Here is a 25,767-nt window from a genome sequence, read left to right on the forward strand (position 1 = left end):
TGAAATGGATGCACGTATCCCGTCCCCCCGGCCAGCAAAAGAACTCCAATTAGTCGTCTTGGTGGTGTCCTTATGTTGCCTCAGCCCCGTAAGAACTAATGCCGAAATAAGGGAAGGGAAAGAAGTGGCGCGGTCGGCGAGCGTGCGTGCGTGCGTGCGTGCGTGCGTGCGTGCACGCGGCGCGTGCAAGAAAAATCTCGCTCGATGAGGGGGGGAGAGGAGAGGGAGGGCATTGCGAGCCAAGGGGATACGAGGTACATGCCTGAACGTATTACTCATACCCCGCCGACTCGAATCCTCTCGGCCGTCTCATCCTCGCGCCGGGCAAAGCTGCTCCCGATCGATACCCCGTTCCCCACGATGAACTCTCCTCCGCTAGGCTGAATCGAGATGCGTTTCTTGCCGCCACGATCCCTCGACACGGCGGAAATCTCGATCGTTCGGTCGAACACGTGGGAAAAATTTAGGTTTTTTTTTTCAGCTTTAGCTTGGAAAATAACAGAATGGAGGAGGTAGGTAGGTAGGTAGGTATCTCTCCCAAAGTGGAGAAATTGTTTCGACGCTGTATAAGGGCTGGGTATATCCTGCTACCTAAGTTAAAAGGAGTTAAAAAGGAGTTAAAAAGAGGAAAGGTATTAATTGTTAATTGTCAAGTTGAAAAAGTTAAAGAAAAGAGGAGAAACCTATTCTTTTTTTCTTTTGTTAATTTCGAAGAGAAGGAGAAGGGGATGTTGTTTCAATTGTTGAAATTGAATTGTGACTTGACTAGGAGATTATTCGGTATTTGGAGAGATTAGTGTTATATATATATCGAGGAGATTGATAACGAAAATTTGAAGATAATTAAGTGAGGATCTTTTTGGAAGATTCGATATGTCGATCTTTCAATCTTTCGAGACTAATGAATGTTATCTCTGTTGCAAAGGAAAAAGGAAAAAGGTATCGAGGAAAAGGTAAACTTTTGAAATTATCGATCGACATAGATAGTTCCATAGAAGGCTCGTTTAAAATATTTCGTTCGAGTTGCAAATATAATTGGTCGATAGAACAGATTTCACGTATAACACAATGCATTGGAGTTTCGATTGATTAAACTGATTTTGTAAAAACATTTATCAACCGCTATTACTCTTAACGCAGTGATTCAAGAGATAGGCAGCCCATAAAATCGAGAGCGACTCTGATATTCCGGCGTATATATTAAAATGTATAAAGGAGAAAGTAGAAACGTCGATTAATAAAATTTTATTTGGATTTACCACGACAAGAAAGGATCAGAAAAGAATCAGACAATTTTACGATGATCGTTCGTTCGAAAATTATTATATAAAACTGTCCGAAAACGAAAATTTTCCATTAGCCATGGCTTACATAGTTTGAAAAACGAATAACCTTCTCGGGTTATATATATAAATACCCGCTTATAACGCGTTGAGATAAATCACAAAGTAAAACGACGATTCTTTATTAAGATCTCTTATCGTTTGAAATAACGACTTTGTTTTAACTCGATTCAAGAATCACGTTAAAAGATAAAATATCGGTTTAAATACTTCTACTTAAAGAAATATCGAGGTTAATAGAGTAAAGGATTGTAATAAATAATACATGCGATTTAAGAGTGAACACACACACACACACACACACACACATGCGTGTAGTAGTATTTTTTAAATTAACCAATATTTAAGAATTAATTGTTAACGTGATTATTAATGAGCTTATAAATAATAAATAAGTATAACATGGATATATTTACCGCGCGCCGATATCGCCATACGACTCGTATCGTTACCACGCCGCAACTGCCGGAATTTCTCCTTCCAATATAAACACACTATCGCCCGAGGGCGTCGCTAAGAGACCACGCTCTTATCTATTTACAACGTAGAATTATTGAACGTGACTTTCGATTTTAAAAACACCTTCGCACCTTCTAATATTTTATCTCTATAATTTTAATATCCATACACTGTTATTATTCAACGTCTTATTGATCTCCTGAAAGAAAAAAGATATAAATAATTAGACAAATTTTTAAGACACTTCACATATGGATGTACGATCTAACGATCAATTCCATCGAAAAATATTTTCGATGCAAAAACCATTCGCATAAAGGGGGGGAGGGGGGAAAAAAAACCCTCCTTTTCGAAACTACAGAAAATCCCCCCGACGCGAAAAAAAACAAAAAGAAAGAAAGAGAGAAAGAAAGAAGTTGGACGCATCGAAAGAAAAACCTTCGATCTCCCGTTTGACGTGCACACACGATCGACCGTGACGAGGAGCGAAGAACGGTAACAGAGGTGAAGAGAAAAGGACGAGGCGGGCGAGGAGATGTGGTGGACAAGGTGGAGGAGCAAGATGGCCGCCCATCGAGCAAGGTGGTACGGGGAAAAGCTACGGACCTCCGCGTCGTTCGTCTCTCCTGTTAATTCCCACCGGTGTGTCCTTCGCCTTCCTTTCCCTCCCCTCTTTCCCCTCCCTCTTTCTCTTCTCTTTTCGAAACGCGCGCCTCGCCACAGGCCCCCTTCACGCGCATCCCCGGTGCGCACGCGCGTCCACCGCGTATATATAAAACCCTCTCCCCTTTCGAGACCGTCCCGATTCGCCATCATGCCACGTGATCGACCAGCATCCGACCGAGCTTCGAGTGTTTTGCCACCAAGGACTGGACTACCCAGAAAACCGTCGCAAAATCACCCATCTCTACGTTTATCGAATTACGATGCTCCACCGACTCGCCACCACCAACATTTCTTCCTTCGTCCTCTTGATTCCTTTTTTTTTCCCCCTTCTCCAACGTTCCTTCTCTCCTCCGTCCTCCTTCCTCGAATGTCGATCGCGTTCCACGCCGCATACGACGCATCCTCCACGTGGTTCTTCCGTTTCGGCCAAAGGGGAAGCTTGACCGATCGGAATCGGTCGAAAAAGATCGATTACGATGAGTCTGGTGAGAAAGAGAGCTCTTTCCCCCTTCCTCTCTTTCTCTCTCTTTCTCTCTCTCTTTCTGAGCAAGCTGAGAAATCAACGTGGTCGAGGATCTCTTAACGAGATCTCTCATTATCGAAACTTCTTTTGTCCTCCCCCCTTTCACTGGGCTTTCCTCCGTACACCATTTTATTTATTCCATGGAATGCGTGCACACACGTGCATGCACGCTCTGCCCCCGAGGAACAATTAATCCGCGTGATTATAATCATTTCATGAGCTCGAAATGGTGGAATATCGGTTTGGTGGACCGTTTAAGCGCGATATAAGGCTTCGAGTTTTTCGTCGAATTCGTTATTATACTATATAGAAGGGAGGGGGGCCAGAGTCGAATCGAGACTTTCTAGAGTATTCGATGAACTGACGTAATAAACGCTTTCGTATTTTCTTTTAGAAATGAAGTGAATGTATCGAAGTATTATCAGTTACGTAAGCGTTGCTTAAGTTTCTGAAACGGACGATGGAACAGAGATAGAAAGATGCGAGGTTGGAATGTGAGGTTATGGTACGCGATTGTATATACGCGGGTGCAGTTAGATTGTAGAGCTGGCACGTGATCGTTGTGGCGCATGGTTGCAATGCGCCGCGGTTTCATTGTGCCGCGTGTGCAACGCGACAATTCACAATTCCATATAATGGAATACATATTATCGGTGAAGTTAGATCAGAGTTATTATACATTTTTCTTGTTTTACCTTTCAGAAAATTCGGAATAACGATGGATTACTCGCACAAAGTATCACAGAGGGTGTCAGAAAAATACAAAACCGCAGGAAATTGATCTCGAATTTTTCTTAAGGAAAATTTAGTCGTTTTTTTTTTTTTTTTTTTTTTTTTTAGAATCTTTTTTATCGATAGAACAGAGATCCTGTCGCAATCGCTATAATCGAACACGATACTTTTCATCATAACTGTTCACACGACGATAGAAATACCTTTAATGATACGTAACTCCGTCTATCCATATTATTATTTTTCAATGTAAAAATAACGGAATAACGTTACAAAAATTTTGTAAAAAAGGAAAAAAATATTTACTACCGAATAAAATGTATGTATTCGTAAAAATAATTATAATCTTTCGTTAATACCCGTTATAACGTATGATAATTAGAAATTATGCCACCGATATACACGAATATAACTGAAATAATCCGGATATCGGTTGAAACATAAATAAATTCGCATAAATTCGCAAAGTGTGGATGGCGAGGGGAGGTTTGGCCGGCCTGAGGCGGATCGAGCAGCCACGATTTATCTAGGAACGCGATCGAGCACAGTTTTTGCCCTGGAAACGTACGTAGCTGCGCCTCGCCATCGGATACGCGTAATAATACCCTTTAACACGACTCAACCTAGGAATAATGTTGCAACCGCGGGAGGAACACGCGACTCTCCACGAGATAGGCATCGTCCCTGTTCAGACAACGAATAAGTGATTTCACGGCATTCGAGGAACGGCCGAAGAAAGCGAATTAAAGGGTCGAACGTGGATGAAGGGAGGGACCACGTTGGATCTCTTTTCCATTTCTGTCTTTTTTTCTCCTTCTTCTTTTTCTCGTTCTACCAATTCCCTTTCTTGTCTCTTTCTTTGCTTCTCCCTTTCGTTCCGCTTTTTCTTCCTTCTTGTCTTTTTTTAATTCTGCCGATTCTCTTTTCCCTTTCGTTCCGTTTCTCCTTTTTTTTTTTTTTTCTACCGATTCTGTTCTACCGATTGCAAGGGAGGAGATACAATTAGGACGATTGCGATCTATGTGATTGAACGGTCATTTCTTCGAATGAGTGGATGTTTGAACGTGATGTGTTTTTCCAATTTCTTTTTTTAGACTGTGTAAGTTATTGTATTATTATTATTATTATTATTATTTCTTTTTAAGTTTAATGAATTTTAACTTACGCAAGATTTATGACAATATGAATTATTTACGAGATCAGATAATTGAATTATTTACGAGATGAATGGAAATATTCGTATCTATTATTAAGTAATTGGACTTGTGTTATTATAATTACTCTAGAAATACTTTTATAGATTCGAGAAAAAATTAAATATTCTTCTAATGAGAAATTGTAATTTATAATTCGTTTTGCATTAATACAGTGGATTCAATTTTATTACTTCCTGCGATTATTAAATATCTATTAAACGGAATATTCATGAGATAAACTGGATAGAGTAAGTATAAGTATTTCCATTTATATTATGATTTAATTATTTAAAAAAAACAAGGATGTCAAAGGATGTCAAGAACTTGCAGTATCGATGAAAACTCGATAAACTTAATTATAAAGTAACTGTATTATAAAGTACTCCATTAAATTATATAACTATAAAAATATTAAAAAAAAATCTACACAAATAATTTCAAATTTTTTAAATCGCAAAATGATTGCAAGCAACTTATCCATTCGTTATAAATAAAAAATAAAACCATTGTTCGTCAACGATCCACGTCCTATTCATCTTCGATGCGAAGCACATATCTCACCACACCTCGTAAAACCGATCATTCGTTGATTAAACGAAGGGAAAAGAAGCGAGAAAAAAAATTCCAAGATTTAATGCCCTTAAGTGGGCACCCCATGAATCACTGGTCTCGATTCAGCGTTCTCCGATTTATCGGCCGAGCACAACGCGATGATCGATTCAAATTGTCCCGCGCAAAATTTTCCTACCAAAGATATTTCGTTGCATCCCCTCGATTGAAAAAAAAAAAAATAAAAAAAAGAAAGAAAAATCGAGATAAAAGAATAGAATTAAAAAAAAAAAAAAAAAAAAGGAACGAAGAAGTAATCTCGTTCTAATCCATTCGACCGATTTAATCGTTTTAATAGCCGTAACCGTTACACGATTAATGCTGGTTATCATGCATCGTAAAGGCAAATTTTCCATCGAGAGGACGTTTCATTAATAAAACGATGTTCCTCTCCTCGTAGATAAGACGACTCTTCTTTTTTTCCCTCTTTCTTTTCCCCTTTAATCATAAAGCTATCTAGTAGCAAACCTGTATAGATATAGATTGAGTTGGGTCGATAAGACTTCGAGAAAAAATATAAATAAAAATAAATAAAGTTACACACTGTTGATCGCGAATTCGACGTTTTCTGTCGATATTTCAATATCATGGCTGTCCCAAATATTATTCTTTTCTTTTATTTGCAATTGCAATTTTAATTAGTCCTCAAATATGATCATTGAAATCAATCTCGAGTATTTTTAAACGAGTCAAAATCATTTCGAAAAAAATAAAATAAACGAAAACTCCGAAGAGAGAGAGAGAAAGAGTACAGTGATAATATATACATATAAAAATATGATTACCATTATGAAAAATAAAATCATTGAAGTTCTGGAAAAAGAAAAAATACAGGAAATCCGTCAGTAGGAAAGAAAACGAGAAAAATATTTGGGACGATTTAATACCTCTCTGCAGAAGATATGACGAGAAATCGCATAAAACGACGAAATTATTCACCGTGATTAATTCCTTGCCGTGTTTCGTGCGTCACTTCCGCCACTCGAAAGCGCGATATCGCGAATTCGTTTCAAGCTTATTGGAATTAGACACCGATTAAACGTGGATTTTTAAAGTCGGAGTCGGTTTGTAATTGCACCGTTTATCGATAGCCGGAGAGAAACCACCTTGGAGAAACTCATTTAAATTCCATAGGATCCGACCGGGTTGATAGAACGTAACAGCCATTTCGTCATCGGTATCACACACGGGATACGAGATAATGGTAAACGAAGCATAGGATTATCTTTTATACACGATGTGACAGTTGAGAGGAAAAGAAAGTCTTCCAAGATTGATTCCGTGTTTAATTTCCATTTGAATTTTTAACAACACTCGAATATCGACATGCTCAAATACGCTCGTTCGATACGATTATCAAATTTAATTTCATAACGTCTCCCCACCGTTCATTACGATCGAAACAAATTGAAATTCCTAATCTTTCGATCGCTTGTCTCATTATTAAATTTCAATTCGAACTTTTGAAACGTTCCATTTCCTAATGTTATTTACTTAAATATTCAACCATTCGAAATTACGTACGCATTCCTAAATTTTAATATTCAGAATCTCTCGATTTTAAAAAAAAAAAAAAAATAAAACTTTCCACCACAATTCTCGATATATCCAAATACTCAATTTCAATCTCAACTCTTTGGTTCGTACGCAACAACTTGGACACGGCTTGGAAACTTGTGTTGTGTCAAAGGCTATAAAGATAAGAGGTAACATTACAATCTTCGATTCCATCGAGTATATGAGGATATCATCCGTACGACATCAGGAAGGACCGTGAACACGCCTATTTAACAGGAAGAAGATCGCCATTTAGCAATCCTTCGATCTGCGTGGAATTCTTCGATTCGATTCAACGATCGTCCCGTAATTACCGTCGGGAAACCAATTTTTCCAATTAAACCGGATTCCGTGCACACAGTGGCGCGAGGGTGATGCGGCAAAAAGGGCCAATTTAACGCTTCCGCCGAGTCTAACCGACGAATGCGAAAGACGATCTCAATGGGACTTCTCTTCCTGCGCCGTGGAAAATCGTTTTAACGGTAAACCGCCTGTTAACCGTTCGTTCCCTAGAAATTATCGCGCGCGCGTAAATTGCCTTAACAGGACACTGTGGAAATAGTGGAAATTTTGCATGAAGAGAAAGAAAAAGGAAAGAAAAAATGTCCAAGCTTCTGTGTATAAAAATCTCAAGGAATCGAAAGAAATGTGACAAAACTAATAATTTAATTTATTTTTATAAAAGAATTTTCTTCCTTCCAAATGAATCTCAAAAGATTCCTTAACTATGATTCGTAAATGTAACAATTTGGTAACAATTGTTATAAAAAAGACAAAGAAGAGAAAAAAAGAAAGAGGAAAACTGATAGATATCGAACTATCGATCCATAAATTTGTAATAATTTGTTCGAGAAAGATTGGGAAACATTGGATGAAGAAAGATATAGAAGACGAATAAGAGAAAAAAGAATAAGGATAGGCAGACAGACAAGAGATAAAGATCGCGCGGAATGGAAAGGAAAGGCGAGGAGCGGACGAGAAGGAGGACGAAGCCGAGTACTTAATGAATACCGTCGTAATCGAACGATTGGGGATCGGCTCGTTAACGAATCGAGCCGCGTTACCCCCCTATTTACCACAGTTTCGCGGTAACCGCTCGCCACGATATTTCATCGATATGCCGGCGATCGATATCCATCGGTTCGCGATAATTATCGGTGGCCGGCCGTGTAACGTCGGGGCGATACTTTACGGCCGACTTGCGATCGGCCGCGCGCAATTATAGAAGGCTGGTTAATGAATGAAGCAGAAATCAACGCGGCATCTGGTCCGTTTCATAACTCGCGCGCTCGTAATTAATATAATCGGTGGCTGGATATAGGAATCGGCCACCTCTCGCGTGTGCGGGACAACTTGTGCAAAAAAAAAAAAAAAAAAAAAAAAAGAAAAACTTCTCCGCGTATCGAATACGAATTCCGTTTGCACGAATACAATTTTAGTGCATCTATCTCTGATCTCGAAAGCGAGAACGTGGAAATTCCTTGTTTGTAAGTAAGGCTAAAGGAACGAATAATATTTTTATTTTCTTGATTTCTGAGAGATGTGATAAAACGATATCGATCGTACGAGATTGTGAAATTATATATGTAAAAAGTATATGATGATATAATATAATTGGAAATATATTTTAATTCATTCAATAGAAAGAAATTATAATATTGTGCATTTTAGGGTAAATGAGTAGCATGTATATATTCTAATATCCGATGGATAGTTTATGGCTAATTGACGTTAAAACTTTTTCTCTCTCTCTCTCTCTCTCTCTCTCTCTTCCTTTTTATACGCCGTTAATTATAACGAAAAATTCGATTCGATTAAAGAGACTGGTCAAGAGTGGAGATCGATTTGACGGCGAATGTCGTTGAAACGATGTTTATAAGATTTTCTGAATAATTTGATTTATTCAGAGATTGAACGGGGAATTAAACGTTTTCGCCCGGCCGGTTTTCACGCTCCACAGATTAAACAGCGTTCATTAATCGGCGGGCAGCCATTTTTCCCCGAGGTTTTTGCCTGCTAATCAGCCGTTGGACGAGGATAGATCAAAAACAACCCGTGTTGTAAAATAGTTGGAAATAACCGATTATTATTAAGATTGATTTTTCCTCCGATATTTCAATCAACTTTGTTCTTTGGATAATTTTCCTTTAACGATTCCTCAAACAACAAATTCTTAACAATTCTTATAGAAAATCAAAATAATTTCAATTCGCAAATGAAGAAGAAGTTGAAATCAATAAAAGCAAAACTTCGTGATCACTTATTTTCCAAAGTCTGAAAACTAGAAGTAGTTTGGTTATCGGCAATTAACAAGGGAGGATACATTTAAAAAAGAAAATCGACCGATTTTAAGCAAAATTTCAAGCCGTGCAATCAAGCTGAGTAAGATAACCGCTCGAGCGCAACCCTCGAGTAATCGGCGAGACGAAAGTGAGCGCGAGTTAAATTATCAACCTCTCGTCGAATCGGATCCCCCGCTTCTTAAACGAGACTATCAAGCGGCTGTGTTTTATGCGCCGTTAAGCTTATTTATCCCCCGTTTCAATGAAATTCCAAATCGGACGAGTCACGTAGCGAACGCTTTGGCCGTAAGGGACGTAAACTTCGAATAACGCCACTTAACGTCCCTTAATGCGTCCTTCACGGGGGATTGCCACGTAAAATCCCCCCGAGGAAGGTTACGGATCACCGGGAATAGGCTCTAAAGATGATGACAAGTATATCGCCAATATTCTAATTACGTCGTACGCCGTGCACGCTTATGAATATTTTTTTCGGAAAAAAGAAAAAAAGAAAGGAACGGCGATCGTTGATAAATTGATTCCCATCCACGAAATATATTCAATTTTCTTTTATTTTATATTATTTTATTATATTATATTTTATTATAATATTATTATAATATTATTTTATATTATATTATATTATTTTATATAATATTTTATATTATATTACAATTTATTTTATATAGGTAATTTAATTTGCATTGTAATTGTAGCGAGAAATTATGATTAAGCTTCCAAGTATCGTGATTTTGTTAAAATTTGTCGAGAAACAATATAGAAGTTTGACGATTTTTTCGTACTCTAATTCGAAGATCAAAAATTGTTCCATTGATCATTATCAGATATATCTATTCCCTTAATTTTAAAACTTAAGATCTAAGTTCCTTAAAATCGTAGGACAGAGCAGCCAATAGATAAAAGTAACAAAAAAAGGAAAAAAATAATCATCGAGAAGAGAAGAAATTCCACGAACGGTAATAAACGACAATTTCGACAAAAAACACGATGGAAATCTTACGGTAAGTGATTCATCGGCGTCCCTAAAATAGAAATGATGCGCCATTCTCATTGGCCAAGATTTCCGCTTTAAATCTTGCCAACTCGTGTTAATTGCCGCTCGTGAAAATCCTGCCAGTAAAGTTTTATTTTTTTCGCCTTGATCCCGGGAACATACACGACGGTTTATTGGATCGTTCAACGAGCGATTTGTCCTCCTTTTATGGCGATGGCGATGGCGAGCCATCGACCGATATTATATCGCGGTGGACAACTCGACGACAATTTTTGCAGTAACAATATCTCTCCAATTCTTCGATTCAACGAGAATAAGATTGTAACGGTGGAGAAAAAAATCTTTTTATCCACTAGTAATTTTTTTTATTTTTAAATGAAAGTATAAAGTTTTTTATGGAGTGGCATTTAATTTTATCTAATAGTTTTATTATGACGATCGACGATATTATTGCTATACGAGATTATTCATCGATGATTGCATAAAATAACTGTAAAAAGAAAAATTTAAAGAAAAAAAATCCCGATTACGAATAAATATTTTCTTCAAACTATTTCATACCACGTTGAAGACACGAGAGAGAGAGAGAGAGAGAGAGAGATATTCGTATAGAAAAAAATATTCGCCAAGTGTACATCATACCTTCTCGATATTACCTAATAAAACTATGATGCTAAGAAATCTTAAACGATATTAATTATCGTGCTCACCAATCAAAGAATAAATTAAACTTCCAACAATTGAATTTCCTTTCCGATCGATCACGAACAATCTATCCACGTCTCCGATCGAACGGAAAATAAAATCCAATGATAAAACGATTTTAAACAAATGACACCGATTTAAAACGGAGAACGAGTGAAAATTACGTACAAAAAAAAAAAAAACTTCGACCGTTATGGGAATACGGTATTATATAAATCATCAGATTTTTTAAAGGCTTAAAGTAAAATAATTAACAATGACCGTTTGGTAACAAATTGTTATTACGCTACATGTATAGAGTTATAAAATGTTATTATTTGTTGCGAAATAAGTGCTCGGCCATTATTAGCAAACCACGCGCACGATTAAATTCGACTCTCATAAATATGCATGCTACCAATCCCGAATGTTATTATCGAGCAGTATTTTTTCATAATTAGAAATTCAAATTGACACGTGAAACGATATAGAAACTGTACTGCGTACGTTGTGTTGGAACTATCGAGTAATGAAAATGAAAAACGGAGGGGAGGATACGATGACTCGTTTTTGCGCCTCTTGGTAGCACTTCGGTACTTCGCTTTTGATGATAATAGGCGGTTATGGGAGGGATAAGTCATATCAGAGAGTTTACGATATAAAGGGGAGACACGTTGAATTAAAGTATCAAATAGCGGTATCGATTGATATATTGATACCCAAGGGTATATCCTATTTTTCTCGATTGGAGAATATTATAGATGGTATTCTTTAAAAACTATTATTTTTTTTTTTTAGATTTTTTTCTCCTTTCTAAGTACAATTTATCGTTGAAAAAATTACAAAATATAGCGATTAATTATTAGAATTAATTCATAATAAATGTATTATTATTATTATTATTATTTGATATGCATGATGGACAAAATTCCAAAAGAAAAAGAAAAAAAAAAAAAAAAATTAAAAATTTATCTTCCAGTTTAAAACTTAATTTAAATTCATATCCTTTATATTTTTAAGATATTGCGAGATTATTTAAAGATAAGGTAAAATAAATTTATCGAAGGGATATTTATCAGAAATTTGAGAACGACAACTTCGAACGAAGCGAAATTAATCTGCTCGTTATACGAGTGACAAATTACCTGTATAAGTAGAACCAAGTCAGACCCCGATCCATCCTGATCCATAATACACTGTCTCCTATCCTCTCCTTCCAAACCAATCTTCCAGAAAATGAAACCGAACCATTTTCAATCATTCTCAAATTTCTTATCTCTACTTCCATGCCCCCCTGTGACCGAAGGCCGAGAGAAACGGGTCGAGTATTTATTAAACCGGACCAACACTTTTAAAAAAGAACAATTTCAAAATTATATTCTCAATAACGAAATAACAAACCTACAACCCAAATATAATAAATATATATAATTCTTTCAATCGTCGAATACGTCCTGCGTTCAAATATCGAGAATTCGAATAATCCCGCCAAAAATAAAAAGAAAATCCTTATCAAAAAAATCCATCTCGAATACCCCCCCCCCCCCCTCCCCAAACATTCCTTCTCCGATCGCAACCGGAAGTTTTTACGCGTTCCAGCGCGTAAATGGCGGCACCATTCGCACTCAAACAGAGAGAGAAAGAGAGAGAGAGACAGGGCTGGTCGTAGGTGAAACGTTCCACTCTTCTGGTTCCATTCATACTGCATCGGCGGTACGCGAACGATAAGTAAAGGGTCGGGACACCCTCGGTGCAGTTGGTAGCGGCGCGGTTTGAAACGAGACGGATGGATGTATATAGGTGGGGCAGAGGTTGCAGAAGGAGAGAGAGAGAGAGAGAGAGAGAGAAAAAGAAAGAGAGACGTAGCGAAGCTTGGAACAAGTGCAAGTCTCTCTCTCTCTCTCTCTCTCTCTCTCTCGTTCACTCGCTCGCTCTCTCGACTGCAGGCGGGCAGACAGGTTGTCCAGATTCCACGGAAGGTCGTTTGCTTTGCTTACCGCGGGTCGCGACAGACAGACTCGAACCGCCGCCGCCACTTCGGCCATACTTTGCCAAGAAAGCGAAGAGAGAGAGAGAAAGAGAGAGTTGACACGCGCACGCGTAAACGACTGTTCACGCGCCGATACTTATTGACTGCCTTTTGTGCGAACCTACGTGTATATATGTATATATATATATATTGGTTGTCCAGAGATGGATATACTTGATGCGGTTTCCATTTGAGAAAGCACGCGAATCGATTTGTAGTCAAAAGTAAACGGAGAAAGATTGATGAAAATTCATATCGGAGGAGCGATTCAAGCGCCCTCTGGTCGAGAGTTTTTTTGAAACAAACGATTCGATCCAAAGATTTCTGGAGCAAATAAATATATAAGCGCTTAGACATCGTTCGAGAAGCGAGAGGATTTTAAATATAACGGCGAGGAGAATTTTTCATCGCGCCATTGTATCGAATAGAATCAGAAATCAAACTCGAACATGTTTCTGAAATACGCAATCAACGATCCACCTCCACACCATCCTCATTCCCTTCCACCATCCTGATTTTCCTCGACGACATTCACACACCAATGGCACGAAAAAGCGTCGGACAAACGTTTGCGTACCACTTCATTGGGAACATCCCCAAAACGGGGAACAAAAAGGGGGGGAGGGAGGTCACGGCTCTCGAGCTGGAAGAAAAGGAGGAGGAGGAGGAGGAGGAGGAGGAGAAAAGAGAAGAGATGGAAACGTATTTCATTCTGCTGCTCATCGGGAGAGCACAATCGAGGTAAAGAGGAGGGGAGAGGAAGAGGGAGAGAGGGAGGGGAGGGAGACGTCCAGACGGATCCAACGGTCAGGTTTCTCTTTTTCACGCGTTCGCATTTTGAACGACAGCCACGAAGGGAGCACAATCGGTCGGAATTAGCGAGCCTTGTGCTATCTCGCTCGATTGTTCGTCGCGGCCGCCTTACAACATAGCAAACGTGGCAAACGCGTATCGCGCCTTCGCGTTATCCCCGCGAGCAGCTGTTTTCCTTACGTCACACCGTGTCAGAGGACCCGACTTTTTGATTTACGAACCTTTCATCCTTGTCCATCCCCCGCACCTTTCGTTCCCTCTCTCTCTCTCTCTCTCAACGCGATTCCCTTTATCATTCCACTCTCGAGCGCTACAATCGCGATCTCGCATGCACCGAGGCCGAGAAAAAGGGCGTGGAACGATTTTTAACGGTGCTTGCTCGTTGCGGCGATTATTATTTTTGGCCATTTTCAGTGGAATGCTTGGAAATTGTGTCGAAGTAGAATTAATTCTCGAGGCAAAAACACATGTTATTTCCGTGTTAATTAATTTAATATCCAATTGGATATTGTTCGATGAAAAATTTCGTAAAGCTTCATGAAACGCCTATATCGTGAGAATATTGATGCAGAGAATGGAAACTCAAGTTTTTCAAAAATGTACAATAATTCCTATAGATAATATCGCCTCGAAAGAAAATAATCCCCAACAGAGAGCAGTCTCGATGATTCGCACCGGTCTAACGCTCCACTTCCTCTCCTCGCAATCTTAATCACACGTTTTAGAATTATTAAGAGCAATAAAACTAATTGAAACACCGTCCCATTAACTGAGAGGGTTAACAATATTTCAAACGCGTGGACTTCCTGGACGGACGACAAAATAACTCATAAGTGAGGGTTTATCGAGGCGTAATCGGGGGATCCGAACGTCGTACGTCCACGGATGTGATCCAACGTGATCGGAGTGAAACTAGAGCCCGTGGTCCCCGTCGCATCGATCAACACGTCGATTTGCATGTCCAACGACACGGATAACAGACCAGAGAAATCGAGACAAACTATCGCCGATTTTGATTTAGAACAGAGTTGCAAAAGTCGTCCCCGTCGCTTTCCACTGATTAAACTGAGCGAGAGGGGAGGGGAAAAAAAAAAAAAAAAGAGGTTATTAAATCACGACTCCGGTATCCCCGGTGATATAGCGAGCCAGACATCGCAGTAATACGAACGTGTAATTTAAGTAACAGTGAATGGAAACGATCGTAAGAGACACGACGAGTGGACGTCGAAACGGATAAATGGTAATTCGGAACGTCGTGGTAAAAGGATTGGATAAAACCGAGGGACAAGAAACGCGTTGGAAATCCTTCGATCGGATAGATTTAATTAACCGTTTGCTTGAGATTCTAGACGACTTTAAGCCCCCCTTCCGTGAATTATCTTATGATTTCTGATACTTCGAATTCAACCTCAAGTGTAAAGGAGAAAAAGTCAAAGTATTCCCAAAGTAAAATCAGAGATGCAATATTCCAATTCTTAAAATTCCAACTGATTTCACTTTCCACAACAATTATACATTTTCTCTCTCGATGAGAAGGAAGAAACGATTAACTTATTAAAGAGGGAGGAGGAGATCGAGCCAGATTTCAAAAGAGCCTCCAAGAAGAAGAAGAAGAAGAAGAAGAAGATCCAATATCCTTGTAAATATTTCTCGCGATTTACATTAACGCCGATCTTGTTGGCGTGCGCGCTTATAAAATAAGCGGCCGGCATTTCCCTTCCTGATTTACACACTCGTGGACCGGATACTCGTCGTTCTATGGATAAGACGCGCAGCATACCCCTTTTACACCGCTCCTTGTCCACAAGTTGTTCCATCGATGAGTATTGGTATTTCGAGAGTTATGTCGCGGCGATACGATAACGTGTACGCGTCGTGCTCGTGCTCGTTTTGCCATTGGGATGGGATGGGGGATGAATCTAGGTAGCGGCTCGTGTTCCTCGCCAGTTTCGTTGCTCGCAAGCCTTTCTTTTCTTTTCCCTCTTTTTCTTTTTTCGCGTTAATGCATCGGCTGAGATGTTGGACGAGAAGCCGTTTTTGTTGGAAAATAGAAAAGAGGAGGGTCGAGGTAGTTCGGATAATTTGTTTTGGAAAACAGGACATCGACGCGCGCGCGCGTGTGTGTGTGTTAATGTACGATTAATATGCTAATAGAATTTTCTTTCTAGAAATAATTTTTCGAACCCAACGAAACTTCATTCAAGAGGTGAAAGATGTTCTAACTTTGAGGATAAATGTAATATTGCGTAACCGATGATTATTATTATTAAAATGAATTTTTTAACGATCATTCTTGGAGCGCAAAGGATTAAGAAAAAAACCTCGACGAACGATTTTGCACGAGGGGACGATCGATCATCCCCGGTGGATTTCGCGAAAAGGACACGCGTTCTTAAATGGCGAGCATGCCATAGGAAGATAGGAGTAAAGGAAGCTGACCGGAGTTAAGCCCATTTATCGTGCTGTGCAGCGTGCTTTCAATGAGAATCAGAGCTTGGTGGACGAGGACGGAACAGGAAAACCGGGAAAGAGACAGAAAACGCTCGGCGGAGAAAGAGGTTGGAGAGAGAAAGAATAAGAGAGAGAGAGAGAGAAACGCGCCGTAAGAAGAGGGGCACGAGACGGAGACGGAGGAGATCTCGTGTAAAAGAGAGCAAAACGAAGAGGAAGACAGAGAGAGAGAGAGAGAAAGAGTACGTACAAAACTCGAAGGAGAAGGATAGTCTTATCCGAGAGTCGAAAAGGATTGGACGAAGATGCGAGAACGAGGGAGAAAAAGAGAGAGAGAGAGAGAGAGCAAGAGTAGCGTGCTCTCGTTGGTACACGAGCGTGTTACACTCGTCTCACTCGAGGGAAAGAGACAACGAGGGAGAGAAGAAGTGAAAGAGACAGTGGGAGGGAGAAAAAGAGAGTAGAGCGGAGACAGGGCGTGGTCCAGCCTTGCTCTTACTTATAATTATATTTATTCGCGCAACGTACGCGGGTATAACGATTGATATACGATCGCGTCGAGGTCTCGCCATGACCGCGACGTGGCCGCGTTCGTTCGAAGACGTGGATCGAAAGAAAAAGAAAAAAAGAGAAGGAAGAGGGGAGGGAGAGAGAGAGAGAGACTAGAGAGGGCCTACCATTTTGGCGGTTTCACGAAGATGAACGGATCGAAAACTTTTGCGACGATGCAAGAGATTTTTTTAAAGATAACGTAGATTCTTTTTTTTTAAGCATCCATCAGTCTCTACTTTTAACGACGTCGTTAAAATTTTGAGAAGAAACTCGTAACACAGAAGAAACTCCTAAGCACGTTTCTACGCAAAAAAAAAAAAAAGGATGGCCTTCGCCGTGCTAAACATTCGCTCTGTTCCGCGTGTTAAAATCCGGTGTCGCTGAATCGAATGATTGAAAAAATTTACCATATAAATAATCGTCGATGTTTGAGGAGAGTTTTAGAAAAGTTTTGCTCTGAAGTGTCGCGTAATCGCGATGATTAAAAAATTTACCATATAAACAATCATCGACGCGAGTTTTAGAAGAATTTTGCTCTGTGATATCATATTTGCTATGAGGTACTGAATCGCGATTAAAAAATTTACCATATAAATAATCGTCGACGCGAGTTTTAAAAGAGTTTTGCTCTGAGGTGTCGCGATGGCGCGTCGCTTGGTTCGCCATAGTTGTCACGTTGGAATTTAATGGAGGCGGCGAAACGCGGTCCCCGGGGAACCAGTGGTCGAACCCTCTAGAAAAACACGAAAAGGCTTCGAAAGGGAGGCGCGCGAGGTATTCACGTGGACGCTCGTAAAAATTCTGGACACTGTTGCCGGCCAGATAACGATCGCCTTGACCTTTCCGTAGATTTTTTGATTTATCGCCACGCGACTTAACGCGTGAGGGGAGGCCGATCGAAGGATACCGCCTTCGGCCATCACGATATCTCCATCTCCGTTTTCTCTCCAGACTTTGAGAAGCATTAATTATAACCTGCTCGATAACTTATCTAACGGAAAAAAACGCGCCTTCTTAATCGATAATCGTAAGAAGACCAACAAAAATTATATCTTTCTCGCGAGCACAAACAATTTCCTTTACTTCAAGTGAGACAGAAACAGAAAAAACAATACTTCTCTCCGATTCAACGCGCGAAAACGCGCCAAACTTGCAAACCACACAACCTCTGATCCATCACTGTTGTTCCATTCACCAACCCCTCCAATAATTAATCGTTTGCATAATCACACTCAACGAAGAATCGTCGCGCCAATCAGGCCGTTTTTCCCCTTGGAAATCTCGCCAACCACGTTTTTCCAATCTCTTTTCTTATCTTAACTGAAATTAAGACTGTAATTTACCATACGGCTATTGCTACCGTCTCGCACGCGCGTACGCGATAAAACGAGCGTTTCAGCTCGTTTTCGAACTTTCTCTGGAGTCGCGAGGAGTCCTCCGCGCGAGAGACCGTCGGTCTCGATATGCAAATCGTGTTCGTAGCTGGAATATACTTTCTTGCTCGGAATCGGATCCACTTCGCGTAAGCGAACGAAGGAATTTCGTGTTTTTCTCGATTAGACCGTAAATCAATCGTCGGCCGATAATGGCGGCCAATGGGGGGAGGGATTTTTAAACGACACGCGGTCGAGAGATACGCGGTCGAGTGACGCTTATCGATCGAACGGGAGCGGACAGGTAACACGGTTTTGCTCGTTCGAGCGTAAATTCGTCGTTTCGCGCCATGTACATCCGCTGTCTACCGTGAAAAAGCGATGATCGCAGTTCGACGTTGCGTTTACTATTTTCTTTCTTTCTTTCTTTCTTTTTTCCCCTCCAAATTCGCTTTTCTAAAAAAAAAAAAAATATATATATATAATCGTAAAATTCGTAGAATCCGTTACATCTATATATTCGCTATACACGCGCTTCGTGTCATATGTTGGACATAATCTTAAGTGAAACCATTCGCGAGATTATTGATTAGCCAAGTTATGAGTGCCACTCAGAGTGTCTCCCCTCCCTCCTCCGTTTCCCATAAACAATTCGAAGCTAGATCTCATCCCAGATTCTCCTTAACTTAACAGCCTCTTGCACCTTTTTTGCACCTCGAGGTATCCATAAACTACTCGAAACTTTCCAATTTAGATTCGAGGCTGGTTGCAATATCCCATCGCTAGTCCTAGACGATTTCTACGTAGGCCCAACTGCGATTGCGGCGCAGAGAGGGGAGAGGAGGGGAGGGGGGAAAAAAAAAAAAGAACCTCAAGAATTCCGCTCTCCCCGGGCACGAGAACGATTCTCTCCTCCGACGAGAATCGCCGATAGGCCGCACTGCTTTTCAACGAACTCGTTTTTCTGCCGGCTACCGGCGACCAACCATGGAGCGGATGGAGCATTGGCCAGGCGTGTCGCGTTGGCCGGGCATACCTTCCTTCGAGAAAGGAAGACAGAAGGGCCCGGGGAGAAAGTGGACGAGGAAAGACAAGAAGCGGTCAGAGAAGAAGGGTGGCACCGTTTCCAGGTGGCACTCATATACAAATTATGGTAATGATCCGATCGATTCCCTCTTCCTCCCCTTGGTCGACGGGACCTTCGCCCATCGAGAGAGGAAACGCGCCCCTTTCGACCTTTCGTCCAATTGCTCGTGCAACGCCAGATACATCTTTTTGTTATTTTGATCCGTTCTGCAACGGGGAAAGCGCGAACACCTTTGTGAAATGGATCACGGCTACTCTCAGAGGCTCCCCTCTCTTAGAGGGGGGAGATTTCGCAGGGAAGCGAGGATTTGTCTTCAAATCCGTAGAAACTTTTTTTTAGCCAACACGACGAGAAATAATATTTCAAGAAAAGACGATTCGTATTTCTCGTATATAACTCAACTAATTATACAAATCGTACATAATTTGTCCATATTTTTACATACATAAACATCTATTCTAAATAACCATTAAGACGTAACGTAGGAAAAGGTTAAAAACGAACAACCTTGCTCTCTCGTTACCTTATAATAAGACATTTTATAACCTAAAAATCAAATTTCTCGTTAAAAATGCGAGAGATCTCGGAGATATATACATATATATATGATCCATCGCGATAACGATCTCTTGCTATCAGCGTACGTAAGTAAACATCGGCAGATGCGATAAATATTCAAAGAGGATTTCACGTTTGAATTCGTGACTGAGGAGAGGAGTCGCGAATTGTCCGGAGCCGAGCCGCGGGCGATCTTTGATATTTTAATCCGTCGCTCCCTCGAGTTCTGGAACCCGTGGCGCGTTTCTTAAACGCGATACGACATTTGGACGTGCCGCGCCGTCTTATTTTATCTCGACGGAGGATTTCGCGCGTTCAAAAGGTTTAATGCAGATAACCGGCACAATGTAACGGATCGTCGTCGTTTCGAAAGATGGATTCGAAATTCGTTTCGACGAAGATCGGCAGAAGATATTCGATTCTTGCGTGAAAAGACGACGTATCGATTTCATTTCGTCCACGATGATATATTTGTAATTTGTAATTTATTTTTCTCCGTGTCGCGAGGCTCGAAGTCGTTGTATTTTCAATTTGCAAATATGGAAAAGAGCATATGGAGTTCGATGAAGGATGTTAAGGTAAAGGTTGCGTGGTAATTTTTCTGTAGCAGATGATTTTTTTCAATCTGTAATTTTATTAATATAAGTAAAATTTCAATCAAAGTTTTTGAGAAGTAAAAAGAAAGTGACAAATAAAATATTTATATTTGAATTACGAACGATTCAATATTTGCATTAATTTAATCATCTTGTATATTTAGCTTTTATAAAGTAGCTCTATTCTCTATCTATATTCGACTGATTTATATAACGTGGTGCGATTCTTCGACGTAAAGTATCGAGCAATTTAAATTTCGCGCGTGAAACAGTGTATATTTCGAATAAAGATCGAGATATCGAAGGTCGGTTATCTCGTTGCCTCGATATTCATGGAACAATGTACTTATTTGTCCCAGCTTAATTCAGCAGTTTGCTCGCACGAGTTCGAATTCACTGCGATGCAAAGCATCGCATGAATATTTATTACACCGCGAAGTTGAATCGAGACGAGTAAACTGTGGATACCGATTAGAAATCGAGGGGGGAGAGAGGAGGGGGATTTGATCACGTGAATAAGAAAATGCAAGTGTCCCTCGATCCCTTTTTAATTTTCTCTTTGATCATTTTTCGTTTAAACGGGCAACCGAAATTTGCATAATTCGATAAGCGGGACGGTTGTTGAATTTGAGGTGTGCGAGATTAAAGTGCGTTCGATTAAAGTGCGAGGAGATGGAAAATTATATTTTGTAATTTTTGTTACGCGCGTGTGATTATTTCAACTGGATAATTAGGTGGTGAGACGTCGGTTTTAACAGGTTACGCGACGCAGCTGTCAACTTCTCGGCGTTGGGAGAGGAATGACTATTATTTCGTGTTTGTTATCGTAATCATGTCATTACGGACAGAGAAAGAAAAAAGAAGAGAAAAATTAACATATTTATTTACGCGTGAGAACATCCTTTTCGTTTCGTTCGTTCAATTATAATAAATCGCTTGAATCTCTCTGGAAAATTGGAGCATCTTTTCAACTAATCGTTTTTAATCTAATACATTTAATTAATTAAAAAATTAAAATTAAATCGATCGAACTGATATGATGCGTTTATCATTTAATATCTAATAAAATACAAAAATATAAATTAAAATAAAGAAACGGACACATTCCATTTTGTCATATTAAATTTTTTTTCTAATCTCTGTCCAGCAATATCTTGATCTAATCGCTATAAAAAAAAAACAATTATACATTCCATACCAATTTTAACTCCGCTTATCTGCTCGAGCAAATTTAAAAATATAAATTCAACATTAATTGAGCAAAAAATCGATATTCTACCGATAAATAACATCCTTGACATCCTGTTCTACGACAGCTCAATTTATCAATCAAAGATCGGGTTTAAATATCCCGCCATTTTATCTCTCTACCTTCTACGATGGAATCAGGATATGAAACAGATAGGAAAATTTTCACCTGAGACCACTCACTTCGTTATGAGAGTCGATATCGGTGAGAGAGAAAAAAAAAGGAAAAATCAAGGGAAAAAAAATCGCACGTGCCTCGATCGGTCCGCCAGGTTTATCGCGTGAAATTACGCGTCGCACGTGCGCTCGAATTGCCAATAGTGAAAAGGTCGCGTTGAGTCGGCGATGACTAAGAAATGGGAAAAAAGTCTCGAGCGCGGATGATTTCGAAATGTTTTGCGGCCGAGTGATAAAAATCGTTGATATACTGGCCAGGAGACCTTTGGAAAACGAGAGATACCGTGTGTAACGTATGCCTGGATCGTGATATCGATTAAAATACCATTTCATTACCGATAATTGATTTAATTGATCTTCTTAATTTTTTTCAATCGTTTGATCGGTGAATCCTGTTGCTACTAGATTGCATTAAATTGATTAAATTTTATGAATTTGTATTAAATTTAGTTTAGGAGATTTAATTTAGAATCAAAGATACGAAAAGATCAGTTGAAATATCGTTTGAGGAAAATATTCTTAATTAATGAATTCTGGATTAAAGTAATTTATAATTGCGCGAGAGAGAGTTGTTTTTGAATATTTCGAGAATATTTTCATTTATATTTATATCTGATATATTTAAACTATAATATATTTGAACCTAACAATTTTAATTATGTCTATCAGTTCTAATGAATGAATTGTTCTCTTAAATGAAATATTGACACGCCTCGTATTATCACAATGATCATTTGCATCACGTCGATCCCAAAAATAAATTAATTTGCCGAAAAAATATGTCCAACAATCCAATATTTCTCGACCATTAATACGTCTCGATAATTCTTTCGAAGATGTCATAAATTAAATTATTCTTGGCAAACGAAAAATCGCGCAAAACAAATGTTCCCCAGCACGCGATTGCAAATCATCAGATCGATTATCACGGTGCGTGCAACCGAACGACAAACAAGAGGTTTCGTGCCGGCCAATGGTAGACGGTATCGTACTATAATCTGTTCCACGTTGTCAATATTTAACAGAGGTCCGCAGATTTATCTGCGCAGGCTGCCACGCTCACTACACTTCACAATCGTACGAAACGACGCGATCGTTTCTTATTCGTTCTTTTCTCCGTTTTTTTTTTTTTTTTATTTTTCACCTTTCTCTTTTTTTCTTTTTTCTTTTATTTCTGAAACTATATTTTTCTCGCAATGGAGAACCGTGCTAAAAGGATACCAACGCAAATGGATAAGGACGAGCGTACCGGTTATCAGATGACGAGAGGACAAAAAATGCACATGATGTAATGCAATTGGTAAGCAGATTGTATTGAACGTATATACGCGCATATAGATTGATACGGCGATAACGCGAACGTTGGTAGCGAGGAGAAGGCCATTAAAGAAACAAATAGCGAAGGGTGTGCTTGGAATGAAGGAAGAGGCGTGTAAAATGGGCCGGGACAGGTAAATCGTACAAAGAAAATAGATAACATACCGCGAGAGATGTTTTCGAGTAACCTTTCCATTTCTTCTTTTCTCTTTTTTGTATGATCAATCGTTGGATCGTAGCGCCAAATGTTATTGGAACCTTTCGTTGCTTAACAAAATTCCTCGGTCGACTCTCCTTTTCGTCTTGGAATCGTAAAAAATGTAGAAAGAAAGAACGTAGAACAACTTAACCTGAAAAAGAGAAACATCGAATTAGCAAATCGACAATTGAACACATTGAAATAATAAAAATTAGAATAAACCGCAGAATTGTTACCTACAGATGTAAAACGGTTTCTGAATAGGCCGAAGACACACATTTCTAATCTTCTGTCCAATAATTCTCACAAAAACAAAACAATTATCCTCTCTTAATAACCGTTCAACGTTGGATCCCCGAGGTGAAGTAAAATGGTGCACGCGCAAGCGCGGGACACGATAATTGCGCATGCGTAGTCGGTCATCGCGCGGGAACGTTTAATTGGACGCATAAACGAGCGCACAGAGCGTTCGCCCCAACGCATAACGTCCAGGACAATGATCGTTTTCCCCTGAGGACATTCTGCGTTTAATGTTCGGCACGATCCATACCCGTTCATGGATCGTAAGCGAGCCGCAATAATCGTCGCCATTCCGCGAACAGATTCGCCTTAATGACACTGTGATCTGCTGGCATGCGATAATTAAGCCAACGCGTTCATCTCTTCGCTTCTCCTTCCCGATACAATGAAATAATCGTTCTATCGTTCGTTCGGTAGGGATATAAACGTGAATCAATTATATGGTGAAACGTGGAAGGGAAGAATAATTTGTTCCTTGCTATTAAATAAAATTTAAAGTTTCAATATTATCTTTCTTTCATCATCGAACGAAAATGATACATACCGATAATATGCGTGGAACGTTTTTACGTTGCGCATAAAAACTTCACAAAAGAAATTATCCATTTTTCCGATCATTCCCGTATCGCGACAATAATCAACGCTAATGGCATCAATGCATCGATCACGACATTCGGCAAAATAATAAAAATTGCCCCAAAAAACCGATAAGCTTTCAATAAGTCGATTATAATCGGCATTCGTATCGAGCACAACCGGGACAACCTAAATTTTTCCCCCGAAACGAAAATCGATAACATTCCAACGTTAACCAACGAACCGTACCAGCTTCCGCGCCGTGGAAAACGCTGACGTCAATTTAATAACCACCGTCTAAAAACTCGATCTCGGGTGTCGTGCGCCAGATTTATGGCCACGATCGATAAATTAGCAGTTGCGGCAATTTCGATCGCCTGAATATCTATTTTCGTTACGGTCCTAAATCACCACGGTAGCGAGGTAGCGAGATACATTGAATAATTCGATATCATCGTCGATACGTGGGTGAAATTTATCTCGCGTTCGTTCGGCCGCCGCTTACGTATACCGTGCGTGTGTATAAGCACGAAAACTTGGAGCTATCACCGATAACACGGTAACGGTGAAGTAGGTGGAACGTAATTACGCAATATTTATACGGCATCGTTCTTGGATACTCGGTAGAAGCGGCACGAAGTAATTTCGTGTTTTACTATTAATTCCAATTGGCCTCTCTCCCTCTCTCTCTCTCTCTCTCTCTCTCTCTCTCTCTCTCTCTCTCTCTCTCTCTGAGAACCGATAACAGGAGGACCAGTTTGCCGCGGATGAAAACACGTTAATTCAACGATAAACGCGAACACCCAGTTGCGGACGTGTAATAAATTCGACGATTTGCCCGGATAACGATTATTAATGAGCGCGACTAATTGTAAAGGGATCGTACGCGATTCGATATGTTCCGTGCACCACCGATTATCGAGGAAAATGAGATTTTACTTCGGTGAACTTGTCGCCGTGTTGAATGAATTATGAGCGTGGTGAGTATGTGGACAATTTTATCAAAGGTGGATATGTACTCGACGAGATTATGACCGCGTATCTCCATGTGATTCGATTTGGTTTGACTACCGTCTGGATCTGGATAAATTGGAAGAGGTCAGCGGCCTATCGTGGCCTGACATTATCCTCTCTTTATCTCGAGTTGATTAGGTATCGACACCCTAAATCTGATTTGGTTGTGTGCAATATTTTCTCGTGGTGTATATACTCATCCATACAGTTGAAATTAGGCGTTTAACTTTCTGCAAGGGTACAAGGGTCTATGAGATAATAATTGAAACAAGAAATCTATTATTTTAGAAACGTTAATCCGTGAAGATTTGTGAAAATTAAATCTATGTATATGAATTACAATGATATAGAATTAAATCATGGGAAATGTGAATTTGTGAATTGAAATTCATTTTAAAAAATTATTCATTG

The 25,767-nt window shown here is 39.6% G+C and overlaps 1 protein-coding gene and 1 long non-coding RNA gene across 6 annotated transcripts in view; one reads left to right on the forward strand and one right to left on the reverse strand.

The window, feature by feature from the left end:
- LOC122715293 (protein grainyhead) overlaps window positions 1–25,767 on the forward strand; it is a 140,979-nt gene that overhangs the window by 25,117 nt on the left and 90,095 nt on the right. The gene's annotated exons all lie outside the window — the stretch shown is intronic.
- On the reverse strand, window positions 1,087–23,791 carry LOC122715294. Its single transcript, XR_006346809.1, has 3 exons — window positions 23,707–23,791; window positions 23,433–23,617; window positions 1,087–2,001 (listed from the first exon to the last, which is right to left on the reverse strand). It is a non-coding gene; the product is annotated as an uncharacterized LOC122715294 (long non-coding RNA).

The sequence above is a fragment of the Apis laboriosa genome, unplaced genomic scaffold, assembly GCF_014066325.1.
Source record: "Apis laboriosa isolate Shangri-la unplaced genomic scaffold, ASM1406632v1 scaffold34_cov151, whole genome shotgun sequence".
NCBI lineage: Eukaryota > Metazoa > Arthropoda > Insecta > Hymenoptera > Apidae > Apis > Apis laboriosa.